We start from the raw sequence: 21,755 nt of genomic DNA on the forward strand, positions 1-21,755 counted from the left end.
GGAAGTCCTAAGTTAGAAGTTTTATAGAGTTTTTGATTACTGACAAACAGCATAAATTTTGTTTTGGAGGAGTTAAGGAAGTACACTTTTGTTGTTATTATAATCTACCAGTGTTTAAAAGTAAGTTTGTAGCTCCTCTTGCAGTAAGAGAAGAGAGTGATTATAACAGAATAACACCATATCAATAATGTAAAGTAAATGAGGAAGTTCATGTAATTCATATGGAAGTTTGTTAATAAAGATGGAAAATAAAAAAATAGGTAAAAATAGACCCTTCCAGAAAACATTTGCATAGACAAGCATTGGGAGACATATAGGAGACAGTTTTAACACTAAAGTAACAAACAGATACATCATTTTGGAACCAGGGGGTTACATCAAGACATATTATAAGCATATGGTTTATCAGGATGGAGTGATCTACAAGGTTGAGAAGGCTCTGGGGGGGTTAAAATAATACAGAAAAATGAGTAAAGGGAAGAAGAGTATATAAGAAAATGGAATGAGGATAGAAAGAGTAATACATTTTACTTTTACTTGCAAAGAAACTTGTGTAACACAACCTAGAGCTCAAGACAACACAATCCACTTCCGAACCATTAGCGCAGCAGACGAGATCTGAAGGTAATGCTGCAGTAAAGGTAATTATGGGTAAGGGGTGGAGCAAGAGAGTTGGATTGAACAGTCTGGAAGAAATATGGCTGAACTGGATCTGAGGTCAGATATGAAACTCATTCATTGAGGAATGAATGAAAATGGCAATATCAGATTATGCTATTATCTATGTCAAGGAGTATCTTGCCTTTTAGAGTTCAGGGAGTCATCTTTGTACTTATGCCTGTGTAGGAACGAAAGTGCTTAATGTCTTGTATGATAAATCATGGTTTTAATCTACTGTTATATGTTTAATTGTCCAGCCGGCAGTGTCTTCGAGGCTACCTTGAGTTTTTTGGTTGTTTCCTTCCTCAAGTTTCTCTCTCGAGTTGTGGTTCATTGTTTATTAACAGAGAGTTAGTTCCCTATGTCTTTGCGGGAGCTATTTACTAGGATCTGTTGAACCCGTCACCACAGAGATCGCACGCTACCATCTTGTCTTGAGGAAGAAGAGGGAGTATTTGCTTCCATGTCCACTAACTTGACTGCCCTCATTGAGCTTTTGATGCCAGTCATTGCTAACCTCCAACAATGTCTACCTTCTTCTATTTGCTCTAGATCAAAAATGGTTTTAGATAACTCACAACTGGTTTCTGCACAGTTCAACAACAATTTACCAGCGGAGTCATCAGGAAATACACTTGGCATGGTCTGATTAAGGAGAGATTTGGTTGACAATACATTAAGTGATAACAATGGCACTGTGCATGGTTTTGCTATGGATATGGGTATTTCTAGTTGGCTCAATAATGTTCCGGGTGCATCCAGTAGCTCCACTTCATTTCCATCAGTAAGTGGAACTCTCAAAGACCAACTGTTAAAAAAAATTTCAAATTTAAATTGCTACAGCTTGACAACACCTACCTCAAGTAATGTATAAGTAGAAAACAGGTCCCCAAAGGATTTTGAATATGGAAATTCCCCAATGGACTTTCTGGTGACAATGATCTTTAACATGAATTGTTGACTGCCTTTGATAATTGTGGTCTTAAAGCAATGAAAATACTTATTAAGTTGAATGAAAAAGAAATGCAAAGGCTTTTAGATAACATTCATTCCCTAGATAGGTCACTCCAGCAGGACTTGTCATTTGAATGTCATCATAGTGACTATTGTGGTGTATTTAATTATGTCAATCAATATTTAGAAAAAAGTAAGATTGCAAAAAATAAAAAGCTGGTTAGGGATGAACTGGCTTATGCTGAGGGGAAAGCATATACAGTGCCCCAGATTCCAAAGACTACACATCAGGAATTTGTTGCATAGGAACAATATGTAGACTGTGGTAATGATATAATACAGGCCATCCCGCATGGATCCTATCAGGATAGAGGCAGATAATGTGGATTTTTTAGATCCAATGGAGTTTCCACCCCTCTGGTGCTCTGGGAGGATAGCCAAGAGGAACAAACAGGAAGGGAGCTATCAGGAGAGAAGGGGTGTGGCCATTTTCTGTGAATTATCATGCCAACAAATATCGCTCCAAGAGGTACAGGCATTAGATTTGGTTCACGCCAACGTAGCCCCTGATTTTCTTCCAGTTTTTGCTGAAGGCATGAATAATTCTTTTTTCAGCTAAGTCATTTAACAAGCCTACATTATTTATTAAAAAAGATTTTAACATTTTTAATTATAGTCAAATATGCAAGGAGGAAAAACGCTTTAATTTATTCAGTAAGGGTTTTACTTTTGTTCCTACATTTAATTATGTTATTGCAGATTTGCTGGTAGACTTCAAACTGCTTATTAGAAAAATAAACCTAAAAGTTTTGTTTCATGACACAGCTGACACATACATTCACGACAAGTTTGTCAGAGCTATACCTTCAATGCACCCCTTCACCCCACTTTACAGCTATATGAAAAGCACTGTGAAAAGGATTTAAGAGAATTACTTCAGCAGTCACGGTTTAATTTTACTAATAATTTAAATAAAAAGGAAATTTTGGTTATGAAGCAGCTTATTAACAGTCGCGAAGTAAGAATTATGACGCCTGATAAGGGAGGGGAGTGGCACTCATGGATTCCATTGATTGCATGTCTAGAATGTATAAGCTGTTAGATAATGAGCTTTAATATGCTAGAATTTCTAGGAATGAGACCAACACTGCTCACCGTAAGATAGACTTGTTATTAACTCATTCCCTCCACTATAGCTCTTTTGAGTGTGTACCTTTAACTCCCAGTGGGTGTGGCTTGATGCTTTAAAAAAATGAAGTTATCACCTTACAGTTCTAACAAATACGCATTGGCAGAGGACTCAGATATCAATACGATTGTGTTTCCTATCATGTATACTTCAAGATAAAATATTCTGATACTTTGTATGTATCATGGTTTTAGAATTATTAATGCAAATATGAACAACATGAGCAATATTTCATGCCTTGAGGAGCAGTAGGAGGTAACTGCAGAAATGCCTGGAAGTGCACGCGGCTGTAATAGGATCTTTTTGATCAGGATGCCACTGATTACAGCTTGTTCAAGTTTTTGAAGGTCGATCACCCAATGATTCCAGCCATTTTTGGCATCCCTAAGTTTCATAAGAATCTGGATAATCCTCCTCTCTGTCTTATAGTATTAGCATCAGGTTCTAAGACTTCCTTTAACCTTATATATTGACTTGCTTTTTAATTTTATTAAGCATAATTACATTTTACATGACTCCACGGATTTTTACGACTTATGCAGCAAGAATTTAATAATGATAAATGGCTACTCGTCATGCTAGATGTACCTGATCTAATTTCTTGCATACTCTATAGGTCTGGAGTGGCTTAGAGAGGTGTGTAGAGTGTGTGAAGATATTTCAGCTAGGAATGTAAATATGCTGGGTCACTTTTATAGAAATAGTTATTTTTAATAATTTCCTTTACTATCAAGGAGAACATTTTAAACAAATATCTGGTATAGCAATGGTAGGCGGCTTGTGCCCCCCCCCCCATATGCTAATATTATTTGTTGGTGCTGGGAACAGAATTTGTTTTATAAATCTGATTTTATGTGTTTTATAGTCACCTATGTTTTTTGGATGACATATTTATTGTATGGAAAGGCAGTGTATCTGAGCTTGATAATTTTGTTTTTTAAATACATCTACAGATTTTTTTAAAATTCACTTATTCCCACTCTGGTAAAAGAAACAATTATTTAGACATTACTTTAGTTAAGGATGTGTACAAGAAACATTTTAATTCCTTGTTATATAGAAAACCTACATATTCTAGTACTTTTCTATATTACTCTAGCAATCACCTACTATCACAGAAAAAAAGTCGACCAAATGGTTCGAATTTCAAGAATATTGTCAGGTGATGACCAGGTTTTGTTAGAAAGAGATACATTGATTGAAATGTTTGTGGACAGAGGGTATCAATTAAAAATCCTGGGTGATATTAAAGATGAAGTTTGCCAGAAGCATCTTGACAAATTTTATCCCCTGCTAGGGAAAGGTCCCTGGAAAGAAGAGACCTCATGTGGACAGCCTACTAATTATGAACAGACAATGTTAATCAAATATGGTCCACACAGCAATGCCATCCAGCAAGTATTGGTTAGCAATTGGAAAGTCATTGAATATGACAACTCCATCTGCAGCATTTTGGGCCCTGGTCCACAGTTTGTGTATAAGAGGCGCCTTAATTTAAAAGAGAGGATGGAATTGGCTGTGATATCCAACGCCTCTATTAGCTCTGTACAAATATTGAAAGGTATAACAAAATGGTGATCCTGTTCACAATGCAAACACATTTATGTAGCTCACAGTTTAAAATTAAAAAGTTGTCATTTTGAGTTCAAATTACAACAAAATTGTGACTGTAATTCCAACAGAATGTTTTATCTTGCATTCTGTGATTTGTACATGGGAAAAACTGAACAAGCTTTAAAAAAACACATTTATGAACATTATTATGATTTAAAAACCTTTAATGACAACAATGCCCTTTATAAATACAAACTTGTTTGTCCAGATAATAGATCGTTTTTATTTTTTGTATTAGAACAAATGTTAGAGGCGGAGCCTGGGAACAAAGACTTGAATACAGGGATTGTTTTGGCAGCTGACACTACAAGGGAATTCATTTCCTGGTTTAAATGATATGCTATCTCTCAACAGTATACTTACATTGCAAGCATCTGAGTTGTAATTATATTTCATGGCCATATATGATTATTCACTATGCATAATGTCAAGTTATGAATTTGATCTGATCATCCACCAACATTTTAAACTGTTTTGAAGATGTTCAGTCAATTAGTTTAAGTCTTTAGTAACTGTGATTCATTGTTTAATGTTATGTGATGTGCTTACTTTTCTTATTTAAATGGATTTTAATTGATTATGTCACATTCTGATGAAATCCCGTTTATTAGGGACAAAACAGCTTAACGTCTTGTTCAATAAATCGTGGTTTTAATCTATGTTATCAGTTTAATTGTCAAGCTTGCAGTGACTTCAGGGCTACCTTGAGTTTTTTTGGTTATGTGCAGAATCCATATTGTTTTGGAAAAGGAGGTCATAGTGGTCTACATAGAATGCTGGATGCAAACTATTTTCCCAGTGTTTTCTCAAGTGTGGTTAAGACTGAAACTTGGTTTGTGGGTTTTGGCTGCTTTGATAATTTTCAAATGTTTGTCATTATATTTTGTATGAGGTATACTTGTATGTATGTAGGAGATGGAAGAGAGAGGAACTCCTTGTAGTGGTGTATAAACCATGGAATTAAATTATCTGAACCAGTGCTACAATCAAGTGGAATGTGGTCAAGAAAAGGTTCAATGTCTTTAGATTTAAAAAGCTTGAAGGAAATCTATGGACTGTGGGAAAGGTGCATTTGGGGTGGTTGAATATAGCTGGAACATAGCTGTGGGAGAATGATAAATTCTTTAAGGAAATCAGAATAAGTGAGCGAGTTGGATGAATCACTAGCGTTGGTTGGTTGAACTGTTCCATCTTGTAAGATGGATAACTTCTTTCCAGAAAATCCTTTGGTCTATTTAAAGCAATTTGTTCAGTATCCTAAATACATCATGGCATTTAATGAGTTTAGTGCCGCATTGTAATTGTATTACTTTCATTCCTTATTTAGTTCAGCTGTTTTTAATTAAAAAACCTGTGTAAACTTTTTATTCAATCATGGCCCCAAATAAATTTAATATATTCCTTATTGACGTCAAATGGGGAATAAAGTGAGTTGTATTCATAGAGTTTAATGGATGCATCTTTGCACATAGGTTCATAGGTTCATAGATTAGTACTAAGCTAACTGCCCTTGCAAGCCATTTTAAGCCTAGCCAATTATCCCTTCGGAGACTCAAACATTCGTGGTGATGCGTCCATTAAAGTCTATGGACCCACCGCATGCTTTCCCTGAGTTGACGTCACTGAGGTTAAAGTTTACTGCTTAGCCTCAGTGACAAAAATATGGGGAAAGCAGTATTAAAAAAAAAAACTTTTATTAAGAAAGAAGCAGTTGAAAATTATTGCTGATGGAGCAAAAATGTTGTTCGGCACATCATATGTCACTCTGGAGGCCAAATCTAGTTAAGATGCATTACTGTGACTACATTCTTGTGAAACAATTATTATATGTATGCATATAAGATGCATTACTGTGACTACATTCTTGTGAAACAATTATTATATGTATGTGTGCATGTATGTGCGTGTATAAAACAAAGTTTTTCCAGACTTTATTTTCAGTCTGCTGGATCCATATGCTCAAACAAAATAATAATAACAATAATAATAATAATAATAATAATAATAATAATAATAATAATAATAATAATAATGGTAAAGCATTACAAAAATACATTTTGTTCTACTTATGCAAGTCTGAGTCAGAATTATTAACAATATGAATTACAGTTAACGATATAGCAAAAATATAAACTGCTAGAAAAACTTAAAATAACTTGAGACAAAAAAAATAATAAAGCCTCAGGCATCCCAACAGGCTAAGCTGTTGCATTTAAAAGATGATAAGTCTAACACACCAGTGGACATTTTTACTCTTTTAAAATAAAACTACAGGCAATCTGAACTCATAGGTGCTGGCACAGCTCCAGCTGTATTTACATTTACAACAGGCTTTGGTATATAATGATAAGTCAAACAGGACACAATATCCTGGTAGTCAGTTTGAAGATTCCAGGAAGATATTTAGTGAAGTGACGGTTTTGGATAGCTGACATAATCAGACATTGTGTAGAACTAGAAATCAACTCACTCAACTTCAAGGAAAATGTGGTTTAGCTGGAACAATGCCAACTTTCCGCACCTCCTCAGTCACACCAGATAGAATACACTTTAATAGTGTAATATGTTTTCCTAAAAATTAAAAGTGGTCAGTTTTACTAAAGGGCTGCTTTTTTTCATTTTTCTTTTCTTTTTGTGGACAGTTAATTTCAATTCATGCTTGTACTGTGTCTTCTAGAATCAAACTTCTTACATAGATAAACACGTCTCTCTATGGACTACTGCCAGCAATGGATGGCTGAATGAGATTATCTGTACTGGATCTAGGTAAAGGGAAATCATTTTCCATGTATCCCCAGCCTTGCTTTCTTCATTGCATTTTTCCAGGAAATCACAAGAGGCTAACAAGCTGGGGTGCTTTATTAATACATCAAAAGGAAAGTGAAGAGGGGAGGTCATTTAACTATGAAAGTAAACATTTGCTTCTAGGTGTGATCAAAGTAAATGTAAATGTATTCAACAGCAGCCACTATACTATTGATTTAGCAACCCGTCGTTTTATATTTTTATTGCATATAAAGCGTAAGTGCTAAAATTTAAAGTGGCTAAGAAGACAAGAGTGGGGTAGAGCAAGAGACTTTCAAACAAACACCTCAAAGAGCTGGTAAACTTATTTGCACTTGGTTTGCAAAAATGGCATAATTTCTTAAGTGAACTGCACTTGAATGTATATGTGTCTGTCTGGTGTAATACATAAGGGCTGTCAAAAATGAATCAAATGCAAAATTTATGGCACCGCTGTGAAAACGTTTTTTTACCAGGTAGCAGAAATTGTGATTATGAAAAATCTTGTCACAGCATTTCAGATACAAAATACAGTACAGAGTCATTCAGATTCATTCAGTTTACACCCCCCCCCCCATCATGAGCTGAGTAAAAAGCAGGAATTTGCACAGTTTAACAGTTGGTAATTTTCTCTTGCCATTTTTTTTCTTTTGATGCTTCCTGTAGGTACTCTACAGAGCTTAACTGCAGCTATATAACAATGTCATTAGGGCCTCGATGAATCGACTTACTCAAGCTCATCTACATCCCATACACCACATTCCACGTGAGATTGTGAGCTCTGGTTTAATGACAATCTCCTTGAGCTGAGGAACCTTGACACCACAGTCTAGATGTGTTCTATTTGGTCAGTCAAGCAGGCAGCTGTCATAAAAATAAATCATAGCTTTCAAAAGAGATATCCCTTTTGCATCAGAATACCTAGCTATAGTACTATGGGAGACTAACTGGCTGAGTAATCTGGCCTTTCTTCTGAAAATTGTGAACTGGCTGCTTGGTTCTTTAAAGTTATGCTAGCACCTTTAATAACAATTCCCATAAAATAATTGAGATTTCAATATCTTTAGAGTCTATATCTTGGGTTTGAAGTGATTTTTCTGCCTTTAGACAACTCTGACTTAACTCTCTGGTTTCAGGGATGTAATCTGTTACCTTTGGCTTAGATCAATGTCAGGCAAGACTGAATTTTGTCTACTTTGACATCTTCAGTCCCTATGATTTAATAGGTCATGCCATCTTCTTTAAATAAGCAGAGTTCTTCAATGTTCATTAAAGATAGCTTAGGTGATCCCTGTCTTGCAGAAGCTTTCTCTTGATATGCCCTAACCCTAACCTTCTATATACCACAAATGTTATCAAAAAGTTAATGCATTACTAGGTTGCTTCAGTTTTATTGGAGAAGAGAACTCATGACCCACTGCACTATACAGATTATTGAGGTGGTCCTTTTGTGGATCATAAATAATTGTCTAATGGTGAGAGACCATCATAATTATTCTATTTTTCCACATCTGATTCATAGACCATAATAGTTTTCTGGTCTATTTACCTACTGGGACCTCAACTATGGTTCTTGGCTTGGATCTGTCCTACCTTTTTAGGTGTATGCAACATGCTGTATCTACCATCCACATCTCTTCCAGCATGTTATCCTCTGCAGTGTATAGGGTTACCACCTGTCCCACTTTGAAAGGGACAGTCCCTCTTTGGGCAGTTGTGTCCTGCAAAACAATTGTAAAAATGGCAAATGTCCTGAGATTTTAGGACAAAATTATTTCCTATATTTTATGTAATAGGTGCATAAAACAGTTATTCTGTATCTGAAACACCTAAATGTTATACAAAACAGAATAAGCAACTAAAATGCTACAAGAATAAGCTTTTATTTAGGCAAAAAAGTGAAGTTTTGTCCTTTGTACTGGCCATGGGTATATTTCGGCCTGTAAAATCTGACGTTTGTACCAAAAATGTCCCACTTTGGGCATTTGAAAAGGTGGCAACCCTAGCAGTGTACCATAGGTTTCTATTTTGAATTTCCTTTTTGTTCAATATGTATATATTCCCAATGGGAGAACTCGGTAGAACCCGGTAGAAGGGAGGTCTTCATTGTCACTACTTGTGCTGAAGATATACAAATGTACCTCTTCATCTGTCAGCACTCTCTTTTTTTCATGCCCCAGCACTCTTTGTAAGTACTCTGAATGCATCCAGAGCTGGAAGAGAAATAATTAGCCCCAACTCAGCATGTATAATACAGTGGCACCCAGCTCTTCTTGCCATTTAGAAAACTTCCAAAGGTCCGGTGCTCCAAATCCCACCATTACTATATTGGTGCAGAGAGATTTGTGGGTAGAGTGGGATGAAGGAGGCAGTCATCCCAGATACAAGGTGCCAGGGAGCATGTTCATGAGATACTGGCAGGAGTTAGTGCACTAGTGGCACTCACAAATGAATGACAACAGTGCATTAACGGTCAGGGCTGAAGCACTTCAGTGCTCTGTGGGTGGTATTTCGATTGTAGGAATGTACTTATTGTATTTGTAACATGTAACTTGCTACAGTTTGAAGTAAATGAAGTACAGTTGTGTAAGTAAACTTATCATAACAGTTGGTGTTCTAACAAATCATTGTTGCAGTAACCTAAGCTATGTGGGTCCTACCCCCTGTGACTAACCAGCTTCACATAGCATTGGGTGCCTTCTCCATGTTCCAACTGTCAGGAGCTGAAGCAGAGCTCCATACAAAAGGCAGCTGCAGTGTGAAAAAGCTTCAAAGCATTTTTCCCAGGATAGAAGCAAGAACCCTAAAGAACAATGTTATGAAAAAAAACATTACTTTATAAAAAATAAGACGTTATGTCTTACCATAACGATCCATGTGAATTGTTCATCTCGCCTTTGTTCTTACAGACGGGTTTGGAGCCGATCCTCGGCTCCGAGTCGGCCGCATCACTAGCTCACATCTTCGAGAAAGCTCGAGGCACAGTAATATCCCATGATCCTCCGGTGCTAACCCTCAGATCTAGTTTGCTATACCAGAAGAATCCCTCTTAGAAATGTGTCTAAAACACTTATGAACAAATACTACAAATTGTCTGAAACCCTACTGCCAGGTAGAGGATAAAAGATGCCATTACTGATGTTAATAACATGTCAACCATACCTAGAAAAGGCTGAAAAGGAATCTAATCGAAAACCGTTCTCCCAGACCGTAGGACGGGGGATGGAGGGGGGGAATGTAAGAACAAAGGCGAGATGAACAATTCACATGGATCGTTATGGTAAGACATAACTTCTTAATGTGAAATTGTTCAATCTCGCCGTTTGTTCTTACACACGGGTAGCGTCCCTAGCTCCTTTTTCCCGGGTAGCTCAAGGGAGAACATTACAGTGGAACCAAACGTCGCCCTGTCCCTGGAGCTCTTGTCTAGCTTGTAGTGGGTGATAAAGGTATGTGGTTTTGCCCAAGTTGCCGCTGCACAAATGGTGTCTAAAGGCAAATGAGCGGTATGGGCTGAAGAGGTAGCAATCGCCCTTGTAGAATGAGCTCTGGGTTTGAAAGGAAGTTGTTGTTTGGATTCAGCATATACGAAATTTATGCAATCTGAGAGCCATTTGGATAAGGTAACCTTCGTTACTGCCTGTCCTTTTCTTTGGTCAGCATATGAGACAAATAGTTGATCCGACTTTCTGTACTCTTTTGTCCTATGTAAGTAAAATCTTAGTTGTCTGTGAACGTCCAACTTGTGCAATGTGTATTCCAGCTTATTGGAATGATTTTTAAAGAAGGTAGGCAGTTCAATAGATTGATTGATGTTCTGAATCGAACAAACCTTCGGAAGAAAGGATGAATTGGTGCGCAAGGTTACTCTATCCGGATGAAAAATCATGTACGGGGGTCGGATAGATAGAGCCTGTAACTCTGAAACTCTTCTGGTTGAAGTGATGGCAACCAGGAAAGTGTTTTCCACGAAAGCAATTTTAACGGAGTTGTGGTTGCTGGTTCAAAAGGGGGCAACATGAGTTGTGACAGCATGAGATTAAGATTCCAAGGTGCTATTGGATTATGAAAAGGGGGACTGAGATGAAAAGTACCTTTCATGAAGGCTTTACAAAGCCTGTGAGACATAAGAGATCCATCCTTACGGCCAGTATGAAAATTGAATATAGCGGCCAGTTGAACCCTTATAGTGGATGTTGATGCTCCTTCTTGAAAAAGTGAGGAAAGGAAATCTAGTATCTTGTGTACTGGGGCCCCAAATGGATCTATACCTTGTTTGGAGGCCCAGTGCGCAAAACGGTTCCATTTGCTGATGTACAATTTTCTTGTAGATGGTTTGTGAGAAGACACAATAATTTGTTGTACTGCAGGAGATAGTAACTCCGACCTGGCTAAGATGGGAAGCAGAGCAGCCAAGCTGTCAGTTTGAGGGACTTGAGGAAGGTGTGAGGAACTCCCGACGAGTGTGTCAACAGATCTGGCTCCGGGTCCAGAATCCATGGTTCCTCCACTTGATGGGATTGAAGGAAGGGAAACCAGATTTGTCGAGGCCAGAATGGGGCTATCAGTATTATGGTCCTGTCCAGACGTTTGGCTTTCTGCAAAAACCTGGGAATTAGTGGAACAGGAGGAAAAGCGTAAAGGAGACCCGGGGGGCCAATCGTATACCAGTGCGTCCCTGGGGGGGGTAACAGGGCAAAATAGCTTCTGCATTTGGCATTCAAAGGGGATGCAAACAGGTCGCAGCAAGGCTGGCCCCATCTGCGGAAGATCTCTTCCGCCACTTGACGTTTGAGGACCACTCGTGAGGGAACAGGATGGCTCTGCTCAACCTGTCCACGATTACGTTAAATCCCGGGATGTGTGTTGCTATCAGAAAGCGTCCAGTGGACTTTGCCCATTGCCAAATTCTGAGGGCCTCTCTGCATAACGGGTAAGATCTGGTTCCCCCTTGCTTGTTTATGTACCAGACCACTGACATGTTGTCTGTCTGAACTGTCACTGTTCCCCGAGGTAAGGACTTGTGAAAGTGTTGCAACGCTAGAAACACTGCCCTCATCTCTAGAACATTGATGTGCAGATTGTACTCCATGTTGGACCATTGACCTTGGACTGTTTGTCCCTGAAAGAATCCCCCCCACCCTATCAGGGAAGCGTCCGTGGTTAGAGTTGCTACCGGACTGGGTAATACAAAGGGTCGTCCTAGTGTTAGCTCTTGACTGTGTATCCACCACAAGAGATCCTTCTTGCAATAATTCGTGATCAAGATCTCGTGAGACAGTGGAAGTTGTAGATACGACCATTGGGCGAATAGCATCCATTGAAGGATCCTCATGTGCATTCTGCCTAAAGGAACTACAAGAAGGGATGCTGCCATCAAGCCTAGCACTCTTAATACTTGTCGTGCAGAGACTCTGTTGTTGTGAAGAAGGAGCGAAATTTGGTGCCTGAGGTCTGACACTCTTGATGGGGGGAGAGTAACTTGAGCCAGGGAAGTGTCTAGCTGTGCTCCTATAAATAAGATGCGCTGTGACGGCGATAAGACAGATTTTCCAAAATTCACCGTTATGCCTAGTGAAGAGCAAAGATTGATGGCGTAGTCCCAGGCTTGTAGAAGACGACACTTGGTGGTGGCGGAAAGGAGCCAGTCGTCTAGATAAGGAAACACCCGGAATCCCTTTCATCTCAAGTGAGACGCTACTACTGTCATGCATTTGGTGAACACCCTGGGGGCTGAGGTGAGACCAAAGGGCAGAGCGCGAAACTGGAAATGACTGGCTCCCAGCCGGAAGCGCAAATGATCTCTGGACGACCTGGCCATTTTGATATGGTAGTATGCGTCCTTGAGATCTATAGAGCACATCCAGTCACCCTTTTGCAGAAAAGGGAGGATTGACTGAAGCGTGACCATCCAGAACTTTTCCTTTTCTACAAAGGTATTTAGCTTGCTGAGGTCTAAAATTGACCTCCAGTCCCGTTTTCTTTGGAACTAAAAAGAACCTTGAGTAAGTTCCGGATCCTATTTGGTCCGCTGGGACTGGTTGGATGACTCTGTTTTTGAGCAACCTTCTTATCTCTATGGTTGCTTGGTCTTTTTTATGAAGGGAATGTTGTAGCCTCTGGTAACTATGCTTTTTACCCAGTAATCTGATGTAAGATTTAGCCAGGCCTCTGGGTATAAAGCCAAGCGACCCCCGACTGCCTCCAGAGTAGGACAGCCGGGCCTGCACTCAGGAGCGCTGGAAGGGTTTTCCAGAGAAGGTCTCTCTGTCACCCTGATTTTGCGGACCCCCTCTGCCGGCTGGGCGGTGTCTTCCATTTCTTCCCCCTTCTCTGCCTCTGGAGAGGGCGTCACTTTGGGTGTGTTGAAAAGATCCCTGAGTCTTTCAGAACCACATCTTTCCTCCTCGTTGCCCTTTAGGGTAGGGTCTAGATGGAACGGAAAAACGGACCCCTACGGCAGACAGGGTCTTCCCTTCTTGTTCACACCTCATGAGAGTCTCCTTTACTTTGGGCCCAAACAGGGAGGCACCATCAAAGGGGGCATTGGCAAAGGAAGACTTAAAGGCTTCCGCAAAGGAGCATAAGCACAACCAGAATTGTCTTCTTAGTGCAATCGCTGAAGCTGCCGCTCTACTCGATCCTTCGGCTGCGTATGAAATCAGCCTCATGGACGAGTTGACTATGGAACTTAGGGTGTTAAGTTGTGCTGTCACTTTCTCGGCGACAGCAGCATCTGTGTGTCCCTGAAGAGTATCTCCTAATTCCTTAATGAGATCTCTTTGTAAACGCGTAAAATGCGTAAGGTAGTTGAGCGATCGGATGGAAAAAGTCGCCGAACTAAATATGCGCTTCCCATATCTGTCCATTGTCCTAGAATCCTTATTAGGAGGATGGACAGAGGAAGATGATTCAGACATCTCTTTCTTAGTGGCCGCCACCACCATAGTGTCTACGGGAACTCCTTTTGTAAGATAGGCTTTATCTTGGGGAGCTGTCATGTATTTGTTGGGTTTACGCAGGACTGGTTCCACTGTATCAGGTGTTTCCCAAGTCCTCCGAGCTACTAGATCCATGAGATCGTCAAAAGGAGGAGTCACCCAGGAGGTAGAAGGTTGAGTCCCAAATGCCTTCAGTAAAACCGATTCATCCACAGAAGGGGTAAGGGTTTGCCAGTCCCCTCTTTGCTTCAGGATTTCCAAAATGTCTGCAAAAGAGACATCCTCAGAGGTGGACCGTGGGGACCCTTCTGTTTCATCTAAATCAGTATCAGATGTAAGAGATTCCTGTGGGGAATCTATGTGCCTCCTCTTGCACAGTCGTTTCCTCGGAACATCCTCAGTGGGAGCTTCTGGGGATGCATCTGAGGAACCAGAGCCTCCCTGTGGGGACTTCTGAGGCATTGGGTCTCGACGCTTGGTAGGTACCGAAGGCACAAAAGCAGAACGCGGACCTTTTGGGGAAGGAGATAAAGAAACTGATGAAGTATGTGTCTGATCCGACAAGACCTTCCTCATGATGTCAAAGCACCGGTGCCCCGACCCAAAGATCCGACCCGATCCGAAGAAGGAGGTCGTTTCTCCGGAATCGGAACCACGGGCTCCAACACCAAGGATGGATCCGAACTGATCTGAGCCGAGGCACCGAGAGGAAGAGTCGGAACCGAAATCTCGGTTCGACTATCCCCCCCAGAACCCAGGAAAGATGTTCGGCTCCGAGACTCTCCGGCTGGCTCCGAAGGAGTCGAGGTCAATGGAGCCGATAGCACTACTGGAGGTTTCGGCACCGAGGGCTCTACAATCATCGGTTCTTCGACTCCTAACACCGATGACTCGACGGGTCTCGGAGGAGGAAGTGTCAAGGGAACTGGAATAGCTTCGAGTTTCGAAACCAACTGGGATGAAACCTCGAGTAATTTTGACAAAGCCGAGTTCTCCATAAGCTTCTGTACCACTCGGTCCACATCGGAGTCAGAAAGTGGCCTCGAAGAACGGGTCGAAGGGATCGAAGCTGTCACCGAGCGAAGGATAGTAGCCGGTGGTACCTCTGATACCGGCTCCAAGACCTGAGCCTAGTGCAGAGATAAGGTCTCGACACCCGGCACCTAAGTCATAGGAGCCGGTGTCCGAATTTGAAAAGAGGTGCTCGGAGCCGAAGACTTGGGCTCCGACACTCTTGAAGACTTCGACCCCTTCGAAGACTTTGAAACCTGTTCAGCCTTGTCCAGGGCCTCTTGAAACTCAGGTTTGATTAAACCTCTGTCCACCAACTTCCTGCGTCTTTCCAGCACGACCCTCCCACTAAAGGAATGACAGATGGAACAGTCTTCCTGCAAGTGGAGAGGGCCAAGACAGTAGACGCAGGATGAATGGTTGTCAGTAATGGACATCTTCTGTCCACACTGACACCTTTTAAATCCACTCTTAGTCTTTTCTGACATTCTACTAGAAAAAAAGACAGCACTATATTGAAAAATTTCTAACTACAATATCAGAGATATAAGTATATATATATATATAAATGTAAAAAAACACACCACAGCACACTGAGATATATGTATATATATTTTTTTGAAAGAAAAAATAAAATAGAAAAAGTTAACTTTCTTTTAAATACTGTAAGTTCTTACAGACAAAAAACGGCCTAAGGCCCTTACTAATAATTTTAAAGATAACAAACTACCTAAACTAGTCACACAACTACTATATATATGAAGCTATCAATTATTAAGATAAAGATTATAAGAATATAAGAAAATTATCTATATTTAACAAGAAAAAACAGTAAAAATTGTACTGGCCCGAGCCTCTCGATGCGATCTGCTGCTAGCGGCAAACTAGATCTGAGGGTTAGCACCGGAGGATCATGGGATATTACTGTGCCTCGAGCTTTCTCGAAGATGCGAGCTAGTGATGCGGCCGACTCGGAGCCGAGGATCGGCTCCGAACCCGTGTGTAAGAACAAACGGCGAGATTGAACAATTTCACATCATCTATTGTTATGATAAGTTTACTTACACAGCAGTACTATTTTCAAACACAGATCACAGCTGTAGTAAACTATGCTGTATGGGTAGATAACCATAGCTTAGAGAAATTAAAGAAAAGGGAAGAGGCCCATAAACTAAGACTCCAGTAGCCCATAGAGACTGGTCCTGGCAAAGCCTGCTCTGGACCTGGAAAAGGACTCTATTTTGTAATGCTTTGTAAAAGTGTGCATACAGGATCATGTTTAATACTTTTAGAGATCATACCTTTCTAGAATGTCACCAAAGAAGCCAAAGCCTTTTTGGAATGGCCTGTAACCTTACCTGTAAGCAGCTTATTATGGTGAGTATAACAAAAAGAATTAGCATGAGACAATTACTTTTTATTACATTCATAGGAGAAAAACAGCTGATGACCTTTCCTGAAGGTTTTTGCTTTGTCAATGTAATATCTGGGTTGCCTGTGGGCATTCAGAGTATGCAAAATTCTTTCTCCCTTGTTCTTCAGGTCTAGAAGCATGACTGGGTAATTAAAAGTATGGCTTAAAGTAAACACTGATACTACTTTAGGAATAAAGGTGAGATTTGTTCTCAAAGAAACCCTGTTCCTGGGAAAAACAAGGTAAGGCTATCTCACTATAAGAACTTGTAACTCAGATACTCTCCTAGCACATCAGAGTAATGATTAAACAGTCTTTCAAGTAAAGAACCTCAAATCAGCTTGATAAGATAGTTCAAATGGAGACAGAGTAAGCTTATCACATATAAAGTTGAGATTCAAAGTATCACCCATCTGGTTCCTGGGTGGGTGAGTAACTGAGTATGTAACACTCCTTTCCAAAAACTGTTTAACATGAGTATGATTCTTAAGCACATCAGCTGCAGAAGAGCCAGAAGGAACCTCTTTATCTAAGGGAGAATTTGAAATCTCAGTTTTAAACATCTTCAGGGAGATTGTAAGAGACCTGGGGTGCATGGCTAGGCTTAAAAAGGAACTAGTGGTTGTTAGCCTAGTACACACCTATGAACCTATGAAAATGAAGCCAAGCAAATCTCCTCAAAATTGATACAGAAGCAACAGCTCTGGAAGACAAGTCAACAGCATTATAATCACACATCACAGTATGTTTAGCCACCCAAGAAACAGCTGTCACAGAAGCACTTAATGAGTTCTTTACCTCAGAATAAATAGGTTAAAATTAGCTTCTGTTTGAAGGACAATAATAAAAAATAATAATATAGGAGTTTGACAGTTTAAAATTCTGAAAGTTAAAGTATCAGAAGAATACATTTTCTTCCGCAGTGTGTCCATTGCTTTCCTAGCCTTATCAGAAGGAATGGGGATATCAGCAGTAACCTGTTAGGCAGAAGCAGATTTGAATAGAAAAAACACTGCTGGGTCTGCTTTAGGATTAGAAAGCAGGTACTTGTGTGTTTGGGGTACCTTATATAACCTGTCAGACTTTTTCAGTGCAACAGCCTTACTATCAAGTTAGCTAGAAACAGTAAGAAAAACATTATCTATAGCAGGTAAGACTTGAGGAACAGCTGCAGCTTTAGGCACCTAACTGTAACAAATAATACATTTTTTGTGCCACAGGAGCCTCATTCTGGTCCCACCAAAAAATCTCTTTCATTTTTAGATAAAGTATCCAAGGATGGCCTTAGGCCTATTAGACCTATTTGGCCAAATAGGGCCCCGCTCCCTCAGGGGGCCCAGAACCTCTGGCCGGCCTTAGGCTTAGATGACCAAGGCATCTGTCTTACTTATTATTGTTATTATTAATATCATTGCTATTTGTTTATTATTTTTTTACTGAAACATACTCCTGCTATAGTGATCCAGTTGGAAACATCAGTGGCTGCAGTCCCCAGTAAAGAAAGCAGTGCACATTTCTTAATTTCAATTCTTTCTACCTAGCTCCACTCATAATCTACCAAATAAATCACAGAGCCTCAAACATCTTGTTCATGGTAGGTGGAACCAAACAGAAAACCTGTAGGGCTTAAATAATGATGGATAATGGCCACAACAGCGTCAGGAGTCTGCAGGTGCCTTCACTATTAGGATATGTAGAGGGTCTGTATGAAAATGTTGTAGATGGGGTATATCTCAGGGCATAGCAGGTACAATTTTTCATCCCGGGAAGGAAATCAGACAGGCATACCTCTCAAGTGTACCTGATTATGAGAAACATTCTCGTTTTGAGTTGTAGAAAAATCTGAGAGGATTTTTAATTGCCCAGTTAAGAAACAGACTGCAGGTATCATGTTCATTTATCTCTGAAATGTGATGCAGTTAACTGCATATCTGTAGGGAGAGAGAGTTAGTGTTTAAAAGGAATTAAATGTCAACTGTAGCAGTGTATTTATGCTAGAATACTGAGCACAGAAAAGCAGCACAACATAATTTTGAACTAAAATAAACTGTCGGTATAGATGAGTCACTAAAGATTCTGGTAGACTTGGAAAATCCTGTGAATTTATTAAATCAATATCTGAAGAGGTCTGGCCCTCTTGCTGGTTATTATTTGTTATAAAAACTTCAATTTCACATTCCATTCCATTTTCTGTTGCTCGCTTCTGTGTAGACTCTATATTAACAGCATTAAGTTGTGTTTTCAGCCAAGTGAAAATGTTCCTCTTCTGAAGATCTGATACAGCTCTTTTCAGTTTACATTGTTTGGTGGCTATAAGCTGTTTCTCAAAAATAAACAATACAGCCATTACTTCACGGTATTTATTCGGAACATTATGAAATGGCATAGGATTTCTAATTTGGTCATGACTATTCCAGATTTCTTGGGAAAGTGTCTCTTCATTACCAAGAAAAAAATTCATACATAAGTTCCATGTATTTTCTGCTGGTATCTAAATTCGACTGTTGCCAATTTTTCACCTGAACCTATAGTGACTCTTCCTTTGCAGGAAGGAAATGGAAGTTTAATAGTCACAGCAGGAGAACAACAGGCAGAAGGGGGAACAGAAATGTCTCCAGACAATAGAGGGTGATGACCAGGAGTATGACAAGATGAACATAGTATTTAATTTATCTAACAGACGACTGAATGGAGTGGAATTCTTAATTTTGAATAAAGGTCTCACCTTTATTCCAGCATACAGTTTATCTCTAGTGGAAGCATTAACAGACTCGGGAATGTTTGTATGAAACATGGACTTAAAGCAAATTTTTAAGGAAGGTAAAGAATATGATAGTTCCCTTAAGAAGCCATGCGTATTTATCCCCATGCATCATCCCATTACAGCAGATTTTTTGTAGGTATATGAGAAGCAGCTATATGATTTTTTTTTATAAAAAAAGAAGTTATGTCTTACCATAATGTACCATCTGTGTTGTTGATCTTCCTTCATTCATCACTGATGGGTTCGGTTCCGAGTCAGCCTAATACCAAGCTTGCGCTAGCCAAAAACTATTGAGCTAAGCTTCTACCCACAATGCTCTTCTCCCTGTTACATCAGATCGAGTTTGCCCATGTTGCACAAGTAAAGCAGAGGCTCTTTCTTCGCAAATGCCCTAAGACACCACTTGAACCCAAAGTATCCCCCAGGAGCCTTTGGCAGGGGAAGGAGGGTGGGAGCTGATGAATGAAAGATCAACAACACACATGGAACGTTATGGTAAGACATAACTCCTTTATCTCATGTTGTTAATCTGCTTTCCATTCATCACTGATGGGACAGAATCCCCAGCTACCTTGAGATCCTTGGGTGGCCCATATGGAAGAACATTCCTGAGAACCATTGAGCTGAAGGCAGCTCTCTCTCTGGAGACCACATCCAATTTGTAATGATTGATAAAGGTGTGGGGGTTTAGCCCAAGTGGCTGCTGTGCAAATGTCATCCATAGAAGCCCTGGAATGGAAGGCTGCAGAAGTTGCCATTGATCTATTGGAATGGGTTTAATATTCTGTGGCATAGGTTCTTTTGCAAATGAATAGGTGAAACGTATGCAGTCCCTTAGCCATTTTGATAAAGTGACATTGGAGACAGAATTTCCCATTCTAGGCCCTGAAAAGGAAATAAAAAGTTGGTCAGTCTTACATACTGTTCTGGTCCTATCCAAATAACGTCTCAGTTGCCTGTGCACATCCAAGGAATAATAGGCAGTATTCTTCTTTATTAGAAAAGTTTGGGAAAAATACTGACAGATCAATAGACTGATTGATGGAAAAATCAGAAACAACTTTGGGGAGAAAGGATGGGTTCATCCGGAGTGATACTTTGTCCTTGTGGATGATTAGGTAGGGTCTTTTGGTGCACAATGCCTGTAATTCTGAAATTCATCTGGCTGACGTGATGGCTACCTAGAAGAAAGATTTCCATAATAGGAATATGAGGTCACATTTCACTGCGGTTTCAAAAGGGGGGGGTTGAGTCAAAGACTGGAGAACTAACATGAGATTCCATGGCTCTATAGGCTGTCTGATTGGAGGTCTAATGTGAGAAACTCCTTTGAGAAAGGTTTTACATAAATGCAGTGATATGAGAGGAGTACCATCCAGCCCATTATGGTAATTTGAAATAGCAGCCAGATGTACTTGTATGGTAGAGGCTGTGGCTCCATCTTCAAAAAACTTAGATAGATATTGTAAGACCATTGTGACTGGAGCCAAATATGGATCTAGCATCTTTTCCTTTGACCATATAGAAAACCTTTTTCATTTGTCCTGATATAGTCTTCTGGTGGATGGTTTATGAGAGGCCAGAATAATGTCATGAACAGGTGAGGTGAGAGCATCCTGCCTGGCAACAAATGGAAGTGGAAAAACCAAGCTGTCAGCTTGAGACTGGACAGATTCAGGAGACTCAACCCTTGGGGATGAGAAATCAGGTCTGGAAGAGAGTCCAGAATCCACGGTGGATATAACAGATAAGGCCAAAGGAAGGGGAACCAAACTTGTTGAGGCCAAAAGGGGGCTATGAGGATCACTTTGCATTTCAACCGAATAGCTTTCTTTATGAATTGAGGAATCAGAGGAATGGGGGATATGCATAATGAAGTCTCTTGGGCCAATCATGAATCAGAGCATCCCTCAGGGACTCCCCCTTGGGGAAAAAAGGCCAAAATAGCTGCTGCATTTGCTGTTGGATGGGGAGGTGAAAAGGTCACTGCTAGGCTGGCCTCAATGGCTGAAAATTTCTGCTGCCACTTCGGGATTGAGAGACCACTTGTGGGGCAAGAGAATACATCTGCTCAACTTGTCTGCAATCACATTGGAGTTCCCTGGGATATGCGTTGCTGTCAGAAAGTGGTTGGAAGCTATTGTCCACTGCCAAATTCTCATGGCTTTTCGACAAAGAGGGTATGACTTGGTTCCTCCTTGCTTGCTGATATACCAGACTACTGACATATTGTCTGAGTGAATTGTAATTGTTCCAGAAGGAAGAAAAGTTTGGAATGCTTGCAACGCTAACAGCACCGCTCTCAGTTCTAGAATGATGATATGCAGGTTGGCCTTCAAAGTGGACCATGTGCTTTGAACTGTCTTTCCCTGGAAATGCCCCACACCCTATAAGGGAAGAATCTGTGGTCACAATGGCCTTGGA

The sequence above is a fragment of the Protopterus annectens genome, chromosome 5.part0 (assembly GCF_019279795.1).
Source record: "Protopterus annectens isolate FY-2018-M chromosome 5.part0, PAN1.0, whole genome shotgun sequence".
Lineage (NCBI taxonomy): Eukaryota > Metazoa > Chordata > Ceratodontiformes > Protopteridae > Protopterus > Protopterus annectens.